Below are 17,986 nucleotides of genomic sequence, written 5' to 3' on the forward strand. Positions count from 1 at the left end.
TGTGGAATCTATCCATCTCTCTACTTAACAGAAGACTGGTTTCACTTCCCCTCGTCTCCTTATTATAAGTTATTACCTGTGACAGGCCTTGACCTTTGTCATGTCTTACTCCTATACAAATAGCAAATATATCTAAGCATTAGCAATGTATGTATATTGTACGTGCCCCTCATAGGGGAATCAATGGCTCCGGGGGATTTGACTTCCCTTTTACACATCAGTACCATTACGCTATACAGAGAATATTAAGTAGTTGAGTCCAGAAATGCCTCATTAACCAATCAAGCTCTCAGTCTCAAAATCAAATTTAGAATAGCGTGGGGTCTTGATCTAAAGTTCAATTGACCAGGTTCTGTGCCTCTTGCAAAATACACCACTATCATACACCAGGCCAGGTCTTGGCACCACTGAGGGTGTCAGTCAGGGCGAATTGCTTAAAACCAGGGCTACTTACCGCCCTCAACTGGGGTCCTTTCCCAGGCACCCCTCAAATTACACCGAGCACAAAACCAGGGCTATTTACCGCCCTCAACTGGGGTCCTTTCCCAGGCACCCCTCAAATTACACCGAGCACAAAACCAGGGCTATTTACCGCCCTCAACTGGGGTCCTTTCCCAGGCACCCCTCAAATTACACCGAGCACAAAACCAGGGCTATTTACCGCCCTCAACTGGGGTCCTTTCCCATACAGCATATCGATTTTGGAATGTCCCTTCTCAGGTGAGAAGCTTCAACACTAATTACAAGTATTAACAGTGAAATACCAGGGTCCCAAAGCTTTTGAACATGCAGTGTGTCCTTGGGTACATCTCATAACAGTTTCCAGGGTTTTGGTACAAAATCATGCATAGTGGGCATAGTTACCATTCTTAGTAACAGCAGTACAGTGGTTATGCAAGTTAACATAAGCAGTAGGAACACATCCACCCCAAGTGTACATTGACAATTCTGGTTTTTTACATTTAAAAAGTTGCAACCTTCTTGGGCAAACACAAGTCTTGCCCCTCCCCCATGCCCTGTGGGGTTACATTCAAAACTCCCTCTTCCAAAGACATAGGCCTGGCTGGGTGTGGCTCCCCTGCTCACAATGGCTATGGAATTCCTTTGCTCCTCACAGGATCTTTCTATCCCCAAGTCACTTTTACCCCCCTCAGGCACAGCAACCTGCTGGCCCGCCTCACCATAAGGATCCTCTTCCTTATGGCTTTCTGCAAGCAAAAGCTCATCTTCCCCTGGCTCTACAGCAGCATCACCCTGCTGAGCCACCACCAACTCCTCCTGCGATCCCTCTATCCCCTGAACAGGCAGGTTTTCACACAACCCCCCTTCAGGAAAACACACAGACTCCTCTGGGGAAAGATCAGAGACCTCCCCCTCTCCTTTCTGGGCTTCAGCTGTTCCCAGACCTAAATCTGGGCCCACAGCACTCTCCTCAGCCAATCCAGGCTGACAGGCACCTCCTGTAGACAAGGAACTGGGAATAAACCCTTCCCCCGCATGCATACCCCCCTCCTCAGCAACCAAACTGCCAGGCTCCACACACAGAGGCGGCTCACACTGAACACCCTCCAGAATTTGATCTTTTTCCCCAACTAAACTTTCACTCTGGCCAGCCACTCCAGACTGCACCAGAGAGACACTTTCCTGAAATAGGGCAGGGAGAGCCCCAAAATCTGCCCAAAAATCTGACTCCAGCCTCTCCTCTGAGGCTCCAGGCAGACGTGTAGAGGCCTCACTCACAGACACACAACTATCTCCCTCAGGCAAACACTCAGAGAAACTTTTACCTTGCTCCCAGGACAGACTAGTCACAGACAACTTCCCAGATTCACACTCACCCCCTCCCCAAACCTCATGCATGTTCTGGGGCTGGGTTAAGGTATCCGCCTGATTATACATACTATTCATGCCATAATCACACCCCATCCCCACATGGTTCTCCACCGAACCCCCCTGAGGATACAGTCTCTGTTGTTCTTCCACTCCCTGGACCTGGAGTTTCCTGGGATATTGAACAGGGACTGGAACATTCATGGGAGCAAGATGGTCAGTTGATAGGGCCTTCGCTTTAGCAATCCTCTCCTGTGTTTTCACTTCTATTCGCCTGGTCTCAGTCTTTGTTTCCGCTAGTCTCGCCTGTGCTGCTGCTAGCCTCGCCTGGTATTCTCGTTCGTTGCGCTCCTCCTCGGCCTCAAGTTGTGCACGCTTTGTCTTTGTTTCTGCTTTTATTGCTGCTAGCCTCTCCAGATGTTCTTGCTGGGCACGCTTCTCCTCGGCCTCTCGTGCACACCTGTTTTCGGCCTCTCGTGCACGCCTGTCCTCCAGCTGTAGGAAAAACTCCATCTCCTTGTCAGTTAGAGGCCTGCCGGTCTTACAGGCAACTTCCCATGTAGAAGGCATTGGTGAGGGGGGAGAAGCGCTGCTATACATTGCTCCTGCTCTCTCCTTGGGGAATGAATCTGTCCTGGAGTTGGACATCCTGTCTTAACTAGCCTAGCTATCCAGTTGTCCCGAAAGCTAGAAAAAAACAAACTGTTTGGGTAGGTCTGTGTCTGGCTAAAGGTCTGCCCCTCCCTGAGGCAGCCCAGCAACAAAAGAAAAAACAAAAGGAAAACTGCAAAGCTTGCAACTCAAAAGAAACTTGTGCCCTTTTAAAAATCCTGGGTTCTCCAAATAATCCCACCGCTATGCCACCATGTCATGGCTCCTTCCCCACTCTGGCATGATAAATGCAGAAGTGGGGGCCAGCAAGTGTACCCCAAAGCCTTATCTACCAGGCTTTGGTATAAAACTTCCCCCAAGATCTTAAAAACCCTAGATCTTGGGAATAAAACTTCCGCTGCCACCACCCAAATGTTGCTAAAGAAACCAGGGGAAAGATCATTTGGGAAATCTTCCCCCTAAAACAAAAATCAGGGCACACCATTAACCACTGCCAGGTTAATAAAAGAAAAGAAAGAACTTTTATTATTACAACAATATTCTGGTTGCAAGTATAATGATTAGAGAGGAAGGTAACAAAATATACTCCTGGAGAAATTCCATGGGCCTAGAACTTAGTTACAAAGAAAAGCCAAAACATCTTTTAGGCAGTGCCAGATCTCAGATCCCATACCCAATCCTTAAAACAATAAAGCCTAACGAAACTGCCTAAACTTTACCCTACTTACAGAAAATGAAGAATGATGTCTTGGGGAGAGAGAGAGAGACATGCTTGTCCCTCTCTGTAGCTGCAGAGAACTCTCTGAGAGACAAAAGGGAGAAAAGAAAAAAAACCAAATTCCTTTGTCCCAGTTTGAAAAGTCCCACCTACATTCCTATTGGTCACTCCACCTGGCTAGGTGTAGTTAACCTCTTAATCCCCAGGCTGCTGGCTAACCCTCATAATCATGACAGAGGTCACTCATCCAAATGGGGCGGGAGTCATTAGAAAGCAGAGGGGGTGATGTGACCTTGTGGGGAGTCCTGGACTGGGACAGGGGGTGCTGGGTTTCATTCCTGGCTGATGGAGAGCACTGGACAGTGGAAGGAATTGGTGGAGTCCCTACATCCCTGCTTGGTGCTCTGGGAGAAGCTGACACAGACTGTTGTTATACACCAGGTCCCTCTTGCAGGGGCAACACCACACCCTGGGAAGCAGGCCCTCTGGTCGACATCAAACCTACTACTTCTCCAGCTTTCCCAGTGGCCCTTTATTTAGTGAGCTCACATTTTGCTGCCCATCCCCTTTTCTTAGTACCCTGGTGTTAAAGCACAAGGAAAAGACCAAGCCAGGCATCTGACAGCTATAAACCCAGGGGCTACGTCTACACTGGCCCCTTTTCCGAAAGGGGCATGTTAATTTCACAGGTCGTAATAGGGAAATCTGCAGGGGATTTAAATATCCCCCGCGGCATTTAAATAAAAATGTCCGCCGCTTTTTTCCGGCTTTTAGAAAAGCCGGAAAAGAACGTCTACACTGGCCCTGATCCTCTGGAAAAAAGCCCTTTTCCGGAGGATCTCTTATTCCTACTTTGAACTAGGTAAACCTCATTCCACGAGGATTAAGCCTAGTTCGAACTAGCTAGTTCGAATTAAGGGCTGTGTAGCCCCTTAATTCGAACTAGTGGGAGGCTAGCCCTCCCCAGGTTTCCCTGGTGGCCACTCTGGCCAACACCAGGGAAACTCATCTGCCCCCCTCCCGGCCCCGGACCCCTTAAAGGGGCACAGGCTGGCTACGGTGCCCGTGCCAGGTGCAAGCCTGCCAGCACACAGCCAGCAGACCCTGCACCTGGCACGGCACAGAGCCACCCACCCGATGCCCCCCAACCCTCCCCCTCTTCCCGGGACCAGGCTGGCGGCTCCCGGGAGCTTGCCCAGGACCGCAAGAGGCGGGCACCCGCCTGGTCTAGTGCGGACATCGTGGACCTCGTCCACGATCTCCGCACTAGGCACAGGAAAGTGGCCGGCTTGGGCAGGAGAGCTGCCAGCCTGGCCACCCAGGAGCAGGTGTGCAAGAGAATCAAGGGGGTCCACTGAGACCCCCGACCCTGAGCCCTGAGCTTACAATGGCCGTCCTGAGTCAGACCAAAGGTCCATCTAGCCCAGTAGCCTGTCTGCCGACAGCGGCCAACCCTAGGGACCCTGGAGGGGATGGACCGAAGACAGTGACCAAGCCATTTGTCTCGTGCCATCCCTCTCCAGCCTTCCACAAACCTTGGGCAGGGACACCACTCCTACCCCCTGGCTAATACCACTCCATGGACCCAACGTCCATGACTTGATCTCACTTCCCTTTAAACTCTGTTCTAGTTCTAGCCTTCACAGCCTCCTGCAGCAAGGAGTTCCACAGGTTGACTCTTTGCTTTGTGAAGAACAACTTTCTGTTACTAGTTTGAAGCCTGCTACCCATTCCTTTCCTTTGGTGTCCTCTAGTCCTTCTTTATGGAAACTAATGAAGAACTTTTCTGTATGCACCCTCTCCACCCAACTCCTGCTTTTAGAGACCTCTATCCTGTCCCCCCTCCGTCTCCTCTTTTCTAAGCTGAAAAGTCCCAGTCTCTGTAGCCTCTCTTCATATGGGACCTGTTCCAAACCCCTCATCATTGTAGTTGCCCTCCCCTCTCCCACCCTCTCTCTTCCCCTCTCCCACCTCCTTTTCCCAGTCTCCCCCAGTTTTGTTCAATAAAGAGAGATTCTATTTTTGAACACAATTGTCCTTTATTTTGTACATCAGGAAGGGGGGCTAGGGAAGGGTAAGTGGAAGGAGGTGAGGGAGGAATGGGGTACGAGCCCCCGATGGGGAGGACTGGGCTGGCTCTGCGGGCTGCTCGGGGTGGAAGTTCTCCTGCAGCCCCCCGATTGTCCCCTCCCCCCAGATGGCAGCCTGCGGCAAGTGCAGCCAGGCTGATGGCCGAGTGCTGTGATGTGCCCAGTGTGGGTACTCCGGGCAATCCAAGCCAGGACTGCTTTGCAAGCGGGGCACCCCTGAGAACTGTCTGTCCAGGGTGGGGGTCGGGTCCCTTTAAGCGCAGCCCTCGGCTAGCCTGAGGCAGCAGCTCCACGCTCTAAGTCCTCTTCTGATGCCCTGCCGGCACTGCTTCCGGCCATCCTTAACCCCGCTTCAGGGTCCACTTAATGTGGACATGCTAGTTCGAATTAGCAAAACGCTAATTCGAACTAGTTTTTTAGTCTGGATGCGTTAGTTCGAATTAGCGCTGTAGTGTAGACATACCCCTAGAATCCAGTCCCCTGCCAGGACCCAGACCATCACTGCTAGACATTTCTCTAACCTACTCTTAAATATCTCCAGAGATGGGGATTCCACAACCTCCCTGGGCAATTTATTCCAGTGTTTCACCACCCTGACAGTTAGGAAGTTTTTCCTAATGTCCAACCTCAACCTCCCTTGCTGCAGTTTAAGCCCATGGCTTCTTGTTCTATCCTCAGAGGCCAAGATGAACAAGTTTTCTCCCTCCTCCTTGTGACACCCTTTTAGATACCTGAAAATGGCTACATGTCCCCTCTCAGTCTTCTCTTTTCTAAACTAAACAAACCCAATTCCTTCAGGCTTCCCTCATAGGTCATGTTCTCTAGACCTTTCATCATTCTCGTTGCTCTTCTCTGGACCCTCTCCAATTTCTCCACATCTTTCTTGAAATGCGGTGCCCAGAACTGGACACAATACTCCAACTGAGGCCTAACCAGCGCAGAGTAGAGCGGAAGAATGACTTCTCGTGTCTTGCTCACAGCACACCTGTTAATACATCCCAGAATCATGTTTGCTTTTTTTGCAACAGCATCACACTGCTGACTCAGCTTGTGGTCCACTATAACCCCTAGATCCCTTTCTGCCGGACTCCTTCCCAGACCATCGCTTCCCATTCTGTGTGTGTGACACAGATTGTTCCTTCCTAAGTGGAGCACTTTGCATTTCTCTTTATTAAACCTCATCCTGTTTACCTCTGACCATTTCTTCAGTTTGTCCAGATCATTTTGAATTGTGACCCTATCCTGCAGAGCAGTGGAGGGATGCTGGCCAGAGCCTGCTTCTGGCACCTCTTCCCCTCCCTCCCCCCAGTCCTCTGCCCCCCATAACCCAAACCTTCTGCCCCCCTCCTGAGTCCATACCCCCTCCCAGACCATGCACCCCAATCCCCTGGCCCAGATCACAATCCCCTCCTACCGTGGGTTACATCCCCAAAGCCCTGCACTCCAGCCCCCTGCCTCAGGTCACAATCTCCTGCTTCATCCAAACTCAGTGGCCTCCGACCCAAAAGAGTTCCCCAATCCTGCCATAAGTAAAGACAGTGATGAAACCTTTTGTGTTGGACATATTTTTCTTTATTTAAAATGAAGCCTGGCCAACAAGCCCCCAACTGAGGTCCAGCCCCCATCTGGCTGCAGCATCATAACACTCCTGCACCCTCCCCCACACCAAACCTGAGCCCATCATACACCTGAACCCCATGCCTTGAGCTCTTTATACCCCCATCATCTCCAAACCTTTGCACCCCCACATCTTTAGTCCTTGCCATAATATACTTCCACTCCCCAACCTTTTGCCCTAATTCCATCATGCACCCAAACCCTTTGCCCTGAGCCTCTCACACACCCCAATCCAGACTCCTGTACCCCTACATCACCAGCCACCTGCTATAAGATTCCTGCACCCTACCACAGCCTAACAATGAGCCCATCATACAACTGAACCCCATTCCCTGAGCCCCTCATACCCCCACACCCCAAACTCCTGTACCCCTACATCCCCTGCCATGACACTCCTGTCCCCCCACACACACACCTCAACCTTGTGCCCTGAGTCCACCACACACCCAAACCCCCTGCCCTGAGCCCCTCATACACCCCAACCCAGAGTCCTGCACCCCCACATCACCAGCCCCGCCATAAGATTAACCGAAGACAGCCTGAATGCTTACATGAAGCTGGCTTTGACCAGTTATGATGTAAACTTGAAAGAACTGTGCAAAAAGATGCAGCAGCAGAAGCAACAGAAGCTTAAATAAAGTCTGTGAGCACAATGTTTCAGTTGTGCTATTATTAATCATTATGTCAATTAACAGTAATATTAGATTGCATCTTTTCAGTCATGCAAATGGGCATTCTTATATGGCTCTTTGTGGATGGATCACTTGTTCTGAATTTTGATGTAGTTTGGCTCTTTGGTTTGAAAAGGTTGCCGACCTCTGGGTTATTGGGAGGAGCAAAGGGTTCCTGGAATGTCACCTCCATCCCCTGGCCACTTCCCAGCCTCAAACACCCTGGCTGTGTCTAGACTGGCAAGGTTTTCCGCAAAAGCAGCTGCTTTATGTGGAAAAACTTGCCAGCTGTCTACACTGGCCGCTTGAATTTCCGCAAGAACATTGACAATCTCATGTAAGAAATCAGTGCTTTTTACGGAAATACTATGCTGCTGCCGTTCGGGCAAAAGTCCTTTTGCACAAAAGGCCAGTGTAGACAGCTCAGATTTGTTTTCCGCAAAAAAGCCCCAATGGCGAAAATGGCAATCGGGGCTTTTTTGCGCAAAAGTGCGTCTAGATTGGTACGGACGCTTTTCCACAAAAACTGCTTTTGCTGAAAAGCATTGGTGCCAATCTAGATGCTCTTTTCCAAAAATGCTTTTAATGGAAAACTTTTCCATTAAAAGCATTTGCAGAAAATCATGCCAGTGTAGACGTAGCCAGAGAGACTAACAAAACATGTAGGTAGGTATCAAGAGCTTTTGTGGGCACAGCCCACCTCTTGTTCCAGTCATCTGAAGAAGTGGGCTGTGCCCACAGAAGCTCATGATACCATCCACATGTTTTGTTAGTCTCTAAAGTGCTGCCAGACCACTTTAAAAACAAGGGTTTTTTTAAGCACCTGTGAAATGGAGCCAGCACCATCTCTGTGGAGAAAGGCAACAGCCAATAGGCACAATGGGGCCAGAAGAGAAAGGACAGTGACCAACCTTCACTCACCAAACAGGGACTCTAAAGGGCATGTGGCAGACACCAGATTTGACCATTGTTAGGGTGGAGCAAAGCACAATCAGCAAATTGTGTTTAGTGTGAAAAAGTTGAGCCCAAAGGCAGAGCAGGTGGGTAGTGGGAAGGGACAAATCATACCTGCTGGCTCCAGGAGAGCTTGATATTCTAACCAGGGAGCTCAGCCCCTGACACTATTTGCTGGCACCAGGCATTATAAGAGACCAAACCCTGGCCTTGGTGATACTCTGGTCTGCTCCAGTGTAACCAGGCCTACCATAACATAGAGACCCTGGCTCAGGTACCATAGCGATGGGAACAACATCAAACCCTGAGTATAGGGCCATTCCATGTAGGCTCCTGCACTTAGGGGGCACAGCAAAGTCCCTAACCTAGCTTGCCATAACCCCAAGGGTTGTGCAGTTTTCATTCCCGACAGGAGCAGGAGACCTCAGGAGTCTGATGCCCAGCTGGGGGGTTGTGCCCTCGAGAATGGCAAGGGTAGACGCATCAGACACTAGCGAGCATATCTCTCTCCAGTCAAGCTGAGTAGAGGAGGGTTCAGAGCTGGGTGAGGTCCCTAGTGCAGGGCCAAGGTTCAGGAACTGGCTGCTGTATACAGGCAGTCCCCGGGTTACGTACAAGATAGGGACTGTAGGTTTGTTCTTAAGTTGAATCTGTATGTAAGTCGGAACTGGCGTCCAGATTCAGCCGCTGCTGAAACTGATCAGTTTCAACAGTGGCTGAATCTGGACGCCAGTTCTGACTTACATACAGATTCAACTTAAGAACCCCAGGCATCCCCAAGTCAGCTGCTGCTGAAACTGATCAGCGGCTGATTCCAGGAAGCCCGGGGCAGGGGCTTCCTGTAGTCAGCCACTGGTCATTTTCAGCAGCTGCTGACTAGGGGACACCTGGGGCAGAGCAGCTGGGGTGCTGCTGGGTTGGTCCAGTGGCACCCAGAGTGGCGCTACGGGACCAACCGGCAGCGCCCCAGCTGCTGTACCACAGGCGTCCGGAGCAAAGCCGCGGAGCACGGGGGCAGCGGGACAGCCCAGACGCGCCGTGGCTATCCTGCTGCCCTCGGGCTCCGCGGCTTTGCTCTGCTTTGCTCCCCGTCCCCCTGGTCTGCAGACCAGGGGGACGGGGAGCAAAGCGGCGGAACACGCGGGCAGCGGGACAGCCCAGACGCGCCGTGGCTGTCCTGCTGCCCTCGGGCTCCGCGGCTTTGCTCTGCTCTGCTCCCCGTCCCCCAGGTCTGCAGACCAGGGGGAGGGGGAGCAGAGTAGAGCAGAGCGGCGGAACGCGCGGCCAGCTGACAGCCCAGACGCGTCTGAGCTGTCAGCTGGCCGCGTGCTCCGCTCTGCTTCCCCCCCCGCCCCCATGGTTTGCAGACCAGGGGGAGGGGGAGCAGAGCGGAGCAGAGCAGAGCGGCAGAACGCGCGGCCAGCTGACAGCCCAGACGCATCTGGGCTGTCAGCTGGCCGCGTGCTCCGCTCTGCTCCCCCTCCCCCTCCCCCTGGTCTGCAGACCAGGGGGAGGGGGAGCAGAGCGGAGCGGAGCGGAGCAGAGCAGAGCGGCAGAACGCGCGGCCAGCTGACAGCCCAGACGCGTCTGGGCTGTCAGCTGGCTGCACGTTCCGCCGCTCTGCTGTGCTCCGCTCTGCTCCCCCTCCCCCTGGTCTGCAGAGGGGGGGGGGAGCAGAGCGGAGCGCGCGGCCAGCTGACAGCCCAGACGCGTCTGGGCTGTCAGCTGGCCGCGCGTTCCGCCGCCGCTTTGCTTCCTCTCCCTGGTCTGCTCGAGACCAGGGAGAGGAAGTGCCCCGTTCGTAACTGCGGATCCGACATAAGTCGGATCCGCGTAACTCGGGGACTGCCTGTAGTGAGGGAGCTGGGTGGGATAGGTCAGAACCATTTTAGCAGCAGTGTTTGCAACAACATGGTGGGGGAGGGAGGCAGGGTGGAGAGGAGGTAGGGGGTCCTAGAAGTGGGGAGAAGTGGAGGGCCTGGACAGGAAGAGGATGCAGCCTAGTGGTGCAGAGTGAGGTGGGGAGACAGGTAGTGGTGCAGAGTGAGGTGGGGAGACAGGTGTCTGCTTGGCTTTCCTCGCCACCGCGCCAGGGCCAGACACTGAGAATGCAAAGGGGCTGGCACCCACAACCTTCCTGGGCACTCCCCAGGGATGCTCACTTCTATCCCTGCAGGCCCATGCGTGCTGCAAGCTGGCACCTCCCTGCGGCATGCCCAGCTCAGGAAACTTGGCCCTTGCTGTCGCCCGCCAAGAGCTGGCTGCGAGTTTTAAAGGAACCGGCAGCACTGCTGGGTTACCTTGCCACCCACAATGGATTGCAGAGACAGGCCAAGCCCAGAACACCTTAGCAGGACAGAAAAGCTCCTTGGCAGCACCCTGCCGCCAGCTTACTTCTGGCTCCTGCCCTGATGGCCCAGCGCTCAGACACAGCTCTCCTTGTCCAGAGATCACTGGAGGGAAGCGCTAGCATGCTGCAGCTCTGCCACGTAGCCCTATCCACCTCCACAGGACAAGCCACTGCAGCACCAACCCCTTGTCCACCTTGCTGCCTCTTCTGGGACCCATTTGGAAGCGGCTGCTTGTCACGGACAGGTCTGGGAGCAGCTCGTTAGGGGCTCTCCACTTAAACTGGCACATGAAGGGGATAAACATGGGGCCCAAGATAACACCATGAGCAGCCACGTGCTGCCAGGGGCTAGATTAGGAGGAGGGCTTATCTCTTGCCAGCTCATAAGGAGACAAACTGCGGGGCTCAGGTCTGCTTTGATTTACAGTCAGCTGCAAGGGGGAGGGACAGGGTGCAGCACAGCAGTGAGAGGGAGACAGGTGAAGAGAGGCTGAAAGAGACTGACTGGGGTTTCGGTAATTGGCACATGCACACACATCTCCCCAGAGAAGGTCCTTAGGTGGGACTAAAATGAAATGTCAGAGCACAGCCAAGGGAGCAGACAGGCCAGGCGTGACAGCCAAAATACAGAAACTGCCTAATGAGCTCATTCAAGGAACATCACCCACAGCCAGGTGTGACCAGTCTCTATTGTCTCGCCTCTGTTTACCCATAAACAATTCCAGTGTTCTCTTCAAACGATTGTCCTGTCCCTATAAAAACTCCTCCCCTTGCCCAAGAAAAACTGATCTGATACCTGGATTTAAACTGCATCAGTTCCACTGAGACGTCTTCATCTCCTGTCTGATCGTGCTGGGGGCTCTGCTCTGCTTGTCTCCTGCCCTCCGGACCCCCGGCTACCATCACCGTCTGGGAACCCCGATCAGTGCAAGCTGCACGGAGTGGTGAGGTCTCTCTCTCTCCCCAACTACCTCTCTCTAAGCATAGCCTCCTGACCCTGACCCTGATGGTTTGCTAGCCCTCGCATTTGTAATCAGTTTCAATTTAGATTTAATATTGTAACTGTTCTGTGTGTTTGGCTTCCTATCACTACCCAGAAATAAATCACTTTCATGGTTAAGCTGGTTGCTTCTCTCTCTTTTTCACAAGGGCTGTTGTTTTGGCTTCCCCATTCGCTCTGCAACACTTCTTGTACCCAAGCGAAAGATCCCTGGAGTGTCCAAAGTCCTGTGGGGTTTGCGCATCGTGTGGTTTCCCAGTGAATGACTGTGGTGGGAAAGTGGGGATGGGGGTGCTGTACCTGGGGGCATAGGAGGATGGCAGCTTAAAGTGCTGTTTAATCCAGCCCACGGAGTCCAAAGGCACATGAGGGTGCAGTGTGGCATGGCTGTTAAACCAGCCTGCTGAGTCCAGGGACATATGAGGGGGCAGCTTGGGAGTGCTGAGTACCCAGTCCTCTCAGACGTGCTCTGGTAGTGGGGGTGAGTGTCTGGGTGTGTTGCTAAGGTGGGAAGAGCCCCGTCCTGGGGAACCTAGTTCCTGCAGGAGAGCTCCAGTGGGAGGGGGAATTCAGCTCCATAGGGGAGCACAAGCAGCACACGGATAGAATTGTTAACCTCCCCCCAGTCCCATAAGAGTAACCCTAAGAAATGAGCCTACCCCAGAGTATTGCGCACATCTGGTAACATGTGGGGGGTGGGGGGTGTTGCCTCACTGCATTGTAACCCCGACACTGCCACACAGGAGCAAAAGCTGGGACCAGGAGCTGCAAACATGGGCATTTTTCAGAGCTGCCAGGAAGGGTCAGAGCACCAAGGGGTCCTATTTGCCAGCCTGCACACTGAGGTTCAAGTGCACACAGCCAGCCAGCCAACCATCAGAATGTGCTAACTGCTCCAGCTAGGGTTGCAGGCCTGAAAGTCCTGACCCTGGGAGATGCTCACCCAATTACACACATATGCCCACCAGCATTGCACAACCCTCCTGTACGGGTGCAGCCCACAGTGGGATGCACGGGACTTTGCCCCAAGGTTTGTTTCAGTACCACACATCCCCTTCACCCCTCGGCTCCTATCTACCCCACCAAAGCCCATCGAAAGTGGCTCCACTAGCAACAGGGGCACAGCTCCTGGAACACAAGGCAACATGGACCAAAGCGTGCTGCTCTGCTAAATCACTGGGGGTATGTCTACACTACAGCACTAGTTCGAACTAACTTAGTTTGAATTAGTTAATTCGAACTAAGCTAATTTGAACTAACGCATCTAGAACTAAAAACTAGTTCAAATTAGCGTTTTGCTAATTCGAACTAGCATGTCCACATTAAGTGGACCCTGAAGCGGGGTTAAGGATGGCTGGAAGCAGTGCCGGCAGGGCATCAGAAGAGGACTTAGAGCGTGGAGCTGCTGTCTCAGGCTAGCCGAGGGCTGTGCTTAAAGGGACCCCACCCCCACCCCGGACAGACAGTTCTCAGGGGTGCCCCGCTTGCAAAGCAGTCCTGGCTTGGATTGCCTGGAGTACCCACACTGGGCACATCACAGCACTCGGCCATCAGCCCGGCTGCACTTGCCACAGGCTGCCATCTGGGGAGAGGGGGCAATTGGGGGTCTGCAGGAGAGCTTCCACCCCCAGAAGCCCGCAGAGCCAGCCCAGTCCTCCCCATCGGGGGCTCGTACCCCATTCCTCCCTCACCTCCTTCCACTTACCCTTCCCTAGCCCCCCTTCCTGATGTACAAAATAAAGGACAATTGTGTTCAAAAATAGAATCTCTCTTTATTGAACAAAACTGGGGAAGACTGGGAAAAGGAGGTGGGAGAGGGGAAGAGAGAGGGTGGGAGAGGGGAGGGCAACTACAATGATGAGGGGTTTGGAACAGGTCCCATATGAAGAGAGGCTACAGAGACTGGGACTTTTCAGCTTAGAAAAGAGGAGACGGAGGGGGGACAGGATAGAGGTCTCTAAAAGCAGGAGTTGGGTAGAGACGGTGCATACAGAAAAGTTCTTCATTAGTTCCCATAAAGAAGGACTAGAGGACACCAAAGGAAAGGAATGGGTAGCAGGCTTCAAACTAGTAACAGAAAGTTGTTCTTCACAAAGCAAATAGTCAACCTGTGGAACTCCTTGCTGCAGGAGGCTGTGAAGGCTAGAACTAGAACAGAGTTGAAAGGGAAGTGAGATCAAGTGATGGAGGTTGGGTCCATGGAGTGGTATTAGCCAGGGGGTAGGAGTGGTGTCCCTGCCCAAAGTTTGTGGAAGGCTGGAGAGGGATGGCACGAGACAAATGGCTTGGTCACTGTCTTCGGTCCATCCCCTCCAGGGTCCCTAGGGTTGGTCACTGTCGGCAGACAGGCTACTGGGCTAGATGGACCTTTGGTCTGACCCAGGATGGCCATTGTAAGCTCAGGGCTCAGGGTCGGGGGTCTCAGTGGACCCCCTTGATTTTCATGCACACCTGCTCCTGGGTGGCCAGGCTGGCAGCTCTCCTGCCCTAGACGGCCACTTTCCTGTGCCTAGTGCGGAGATCGTGGACGAGGTCCACGATGTCCGCACTAGCCCAGGAAGGTGCCCGCCTCTTGCGGTCCAGGGCAAGCTCCCGGGAGCCGCCAGCCTGATCCCGGCAAGAGGGGGAGGGCTGGGGGGCATCGGGTGGGTGGCTCTGTGCCGTGCCAGGTGCAGGGTCTGCTAGCTGGGTGCTGGCAGGCTTGTACCTGGCTTGGGCACCGTAGCCAGCTCCTTTAAGGGGTCCGGGGCCGGGAGGGGGGCATAGAGTTTCCCTGGTGTTGGCCAGAGTGGCCACCAGGGAAACCTGGGGAGGGCTAGCCTCCCACTAGTTCGAATTAAGGGGCTACACACCCCTTAATTCGAACTAGCTAGTTCGAACTAGGCTTAATCCTTGTAAAATGAGGTTTACCTAGTTCGAACTAAGCGCACTGCTAGTTCGATTCAAATTCGAACTAGCGGAGTGCTAGTGTAGCGCCTATTAAAGTTAGTTCGAACTAACGTCCGTTAGTTCGAACTAACTTTGTAGTGTAGACATACCCTGGGTTGCTACAGAGAGGCCTAGTTGGGCCTGGCTTTGCTAAGTCTGCACTCCCTGCATCTGACTCACTGGCTACGTCTACACTGGCATGATTTTCCGCAAATGCTTTTAACGGAAAAGTTTTCCATTAAAAGCATTTGTGGAAAAGAGCATCTAGATTGGCACGGACGGAACAAAAAAGCACTTTTTGTGGAAAAGTGTCCGTGCCAATCTAGATGCACTTTTCCGCAAAAAAGCCCCGATCGCCATTTTCGCCATCAGGGCTTTTTTGTGGAAAACAAATCTGAGCTGTCTACACTGGCCCTTTTGCGCAAAAGTGTTGTGCAAAAGGACTTTTGCCCGAACGGGAGCAGCCTAGTATTTCTGGAAAAGCACTGACAATCTGTGTGTCAGATCTTACATGAGATCGTCAGTGCTTTTGCGGAAATTCAAGCAGCCAGTGTAGACAGCTGGCAAGTTTTGCGGAAAAACTTGCCAGTCTAGATGCAGCCCCCGTGTTTCCAAGAGCCCCTCACTCCACACAGCCCACATACTCCTGAGGCCTCACACCACAGACACACTGCTCACCTGCCCAGGCCATAGGGCAGCAATCCCAGGTCTTGTCCAGTGACGCTGCAAACCCAGACAGAGCTGCAGTGGCTTATGCAATTACAGACCCCAAGTGTCTGAACTGTGAAAGAATCTAAGGAAGGAATCCAGGGTAGATCACACTGCTGAAATTACTATAATCAAAGGCTTTCATAAAGACTTCAAATGCAACCAATTATCCTGAAAGGCAAGGGAAGAAAGAAAACAAATTAACATGATTGCATAGAGCCTTTGCAGCAACACACACACACACACACCCTACCCAATTAACACAGACCACAGATTCACTCCCCACCCCCTGCCTGCCAGCACACCTGCACTGAACCACACCCCAGAAGAGGCAACACACAAATCATGCTTGAGTTATTCTTCATGAGTATCACTTGCTGTCCTTCTCTTACCCCCATGTACATCCGTCTGTATGCGGTAGCACAGTCTTCATCAGAACTAGCCAACACTGCAGGACCCTCCAGGTCCAGCCTAGATCTGAACATCAGACCCTTGTCTCCAATGCTGCCCCTGCTCTAGAAGCTCTAGTCTTTACAGGTTGTACTGGGGCACTATTTAAAACCCCAGGGGTGGGAGGGCGTCAGCCCATCCATTTCTAAAAGCTCTTCCCCCAGCCTTGCAAGAGTAATTACATGGGGATTGGGTGGGAGGGGTGTGGATACCCCCTACAGCGGAGCAAGAAACCGAGGTCGTTAATGTTACCAATGTCACCTTTGTCACTGACCTCCCACCGCTTTGCTTTTCTACCCTTCATGACTCAAGTTGCATGCCCGTGCAGCCACAGTTGCACCTAGTGGCGTGGGAGCATGACGGAAGGGTTAACTATACCTTACTGAGCATTCCCGGGATGCACGGAAGCGGCAATGACTCTTGGGAGCCGTACGCTCCTGATTTGCCCCGCTGCATGATAAAGAGGATATCAGCGGATGCGGCACCAGTTTGGCAGGCATGTCGTGGACGCAGCCCCCTGGTACCCCGGGGCGAATTCGGCACGGTTGTGGATTGGGGCCCTCACAGTATGCTGTGGGATGAAGTGGACAATCGCACCGTCCCCTTCGGCCGGTATAATCACAGCCTTTCGTGGCATGGGGGAGGCCCTGCCGGTCTGGTGTTACAATTTATTACTAATGGGGATAATGCCACGGCCTCCATGTTACATAAGGGGGTGTGGCGGATAGGGTTAGCATTTATGGGTTGTAGTTTAGGGAGTTTGATTTTAGAGAATTATACATCTAACTATATTAAGCAGCAAGATAATAGTGTTATGGTTTGTACTTCGCATCCATATGTTTTTGCCTTGGCACAAAACGCAAGTTTTAAGAGATGTAAATTTTCCCATTCTTGTTATTCTGTTATGTTGTCTGAGGTGCGATATAAGACCTGCATTTCCATGAGTGAGAATGTAACCTTTGTGTTCCCTCTTCGACGACGCCCTGAGTTATGGATTCCTGTTAATCTCACACGAGACTGGGAAGGAGATAGTGGTTTTGGCCATCTTACAAGGTTGCTGCAGGAGGAGATTACTAACACTCATAGCGATTTTTGGGGTGGCTGATTTTTGCTCTCGTGTCGGCAATTATTATTCTTGCTTCTGCCACTGCTGCTATTGCCTCTTTAACTCAGTCGGTTAAGACTGCAAAAATGGTAGGGGAAACTCTAATAAACGTTACACGGGAGTTCCAAACGCAGGAGACCATTGATGAAGAGATATTGGTGCGGCTTGAGGCCCTAGAAGCCGCAGTCATTTGGCTTGGTGATATGCACGCAGCCTTAAAGACTAGGTTGTCTCTGCATTGTGATTGGGAGCACACTGCGGGAGGTCTCTGTGTGACATCCCTCCCCTGGAATTCATCAGTTCATGATTGGAACCTTGTTAAACACCATTTACAGGGTGCTTTTGATGTTTCTTTACATTCTCATGTTAATTCTTTGCATGTTCAATTAAAGAACCAAATTCAGCAAATGCAAGAATTAACCACACAAAAGGCTTTTGCTACTTTGCAATCTGACTTATCTTGGCTTAATCCTACTACGTGGTTTTCTGGATTAAATTTGCGCATGTGGGTGTTTATTGGACTTGCAAGTGGGCTTCTTATTGTGCTTTTTATAATTCTGTCTTTACTTTTTTCTTGTATTCGTTCTGCTCGGAAAGTTGAGGCTCGTGTAATGACAATGTTACTTATTAATGGTATTGCTTTGTATAAAAGAGGGGGAGATGTAGAGAATCAACAAATATAATGCTTTGGCCGCGTGACAGGGCATCCCAAGGACGAAACCAAGCAAGAGTCCTGAGCCAACAATAACAACATCTGCCTGAGTCAACAACCTTCGAGAATGCTGTGTTTGGGACTGTGAAAAAGCACAGTTTGTGAAAAGCAGGATATGGACTTTTGGGAAGTTGAGAGGGTATAAAGATAGTTGTAATCTTGCAATAAAAGGATTTCGTGCTTGCACCGGCCAGAGTCCGTGCCTTCATACACCACACATGGGACAAATGATAAAAAAAAA

At 51.9% G+C, this 17,986-nt stretch overlaps 1 protein-coding gene across 1 annotated transcript in view; it reads right to left on the minus strand.

Annotated features, from left to right (window-relative positions):
• LOC142818438 (protein FAM222A-like) overlaps nucleotides 1-17,986 on the minus strand; it is a 195,289-nt gene that overhangs the window by 146,611 nt on the left and 30,692 nt on the right. The gene's annotated exons all lie outside the window — the stretch shown is intronic.

Source organism: Pelodiscus sinensis, chromosome 15 (assembly GCF_049634645.1).
Source record: "Pelodiscus sinensis isolate JC-2024 chromosome 15, ASM4963464v1, whole genome shotgun sequence".
In the NCBI taxonomy this organism is placed as follows: Eukaryota; Metazoa; Chordata; order Testudines; family Trionychidae; genus Pelodiscus; species Pelodiscus sinensis.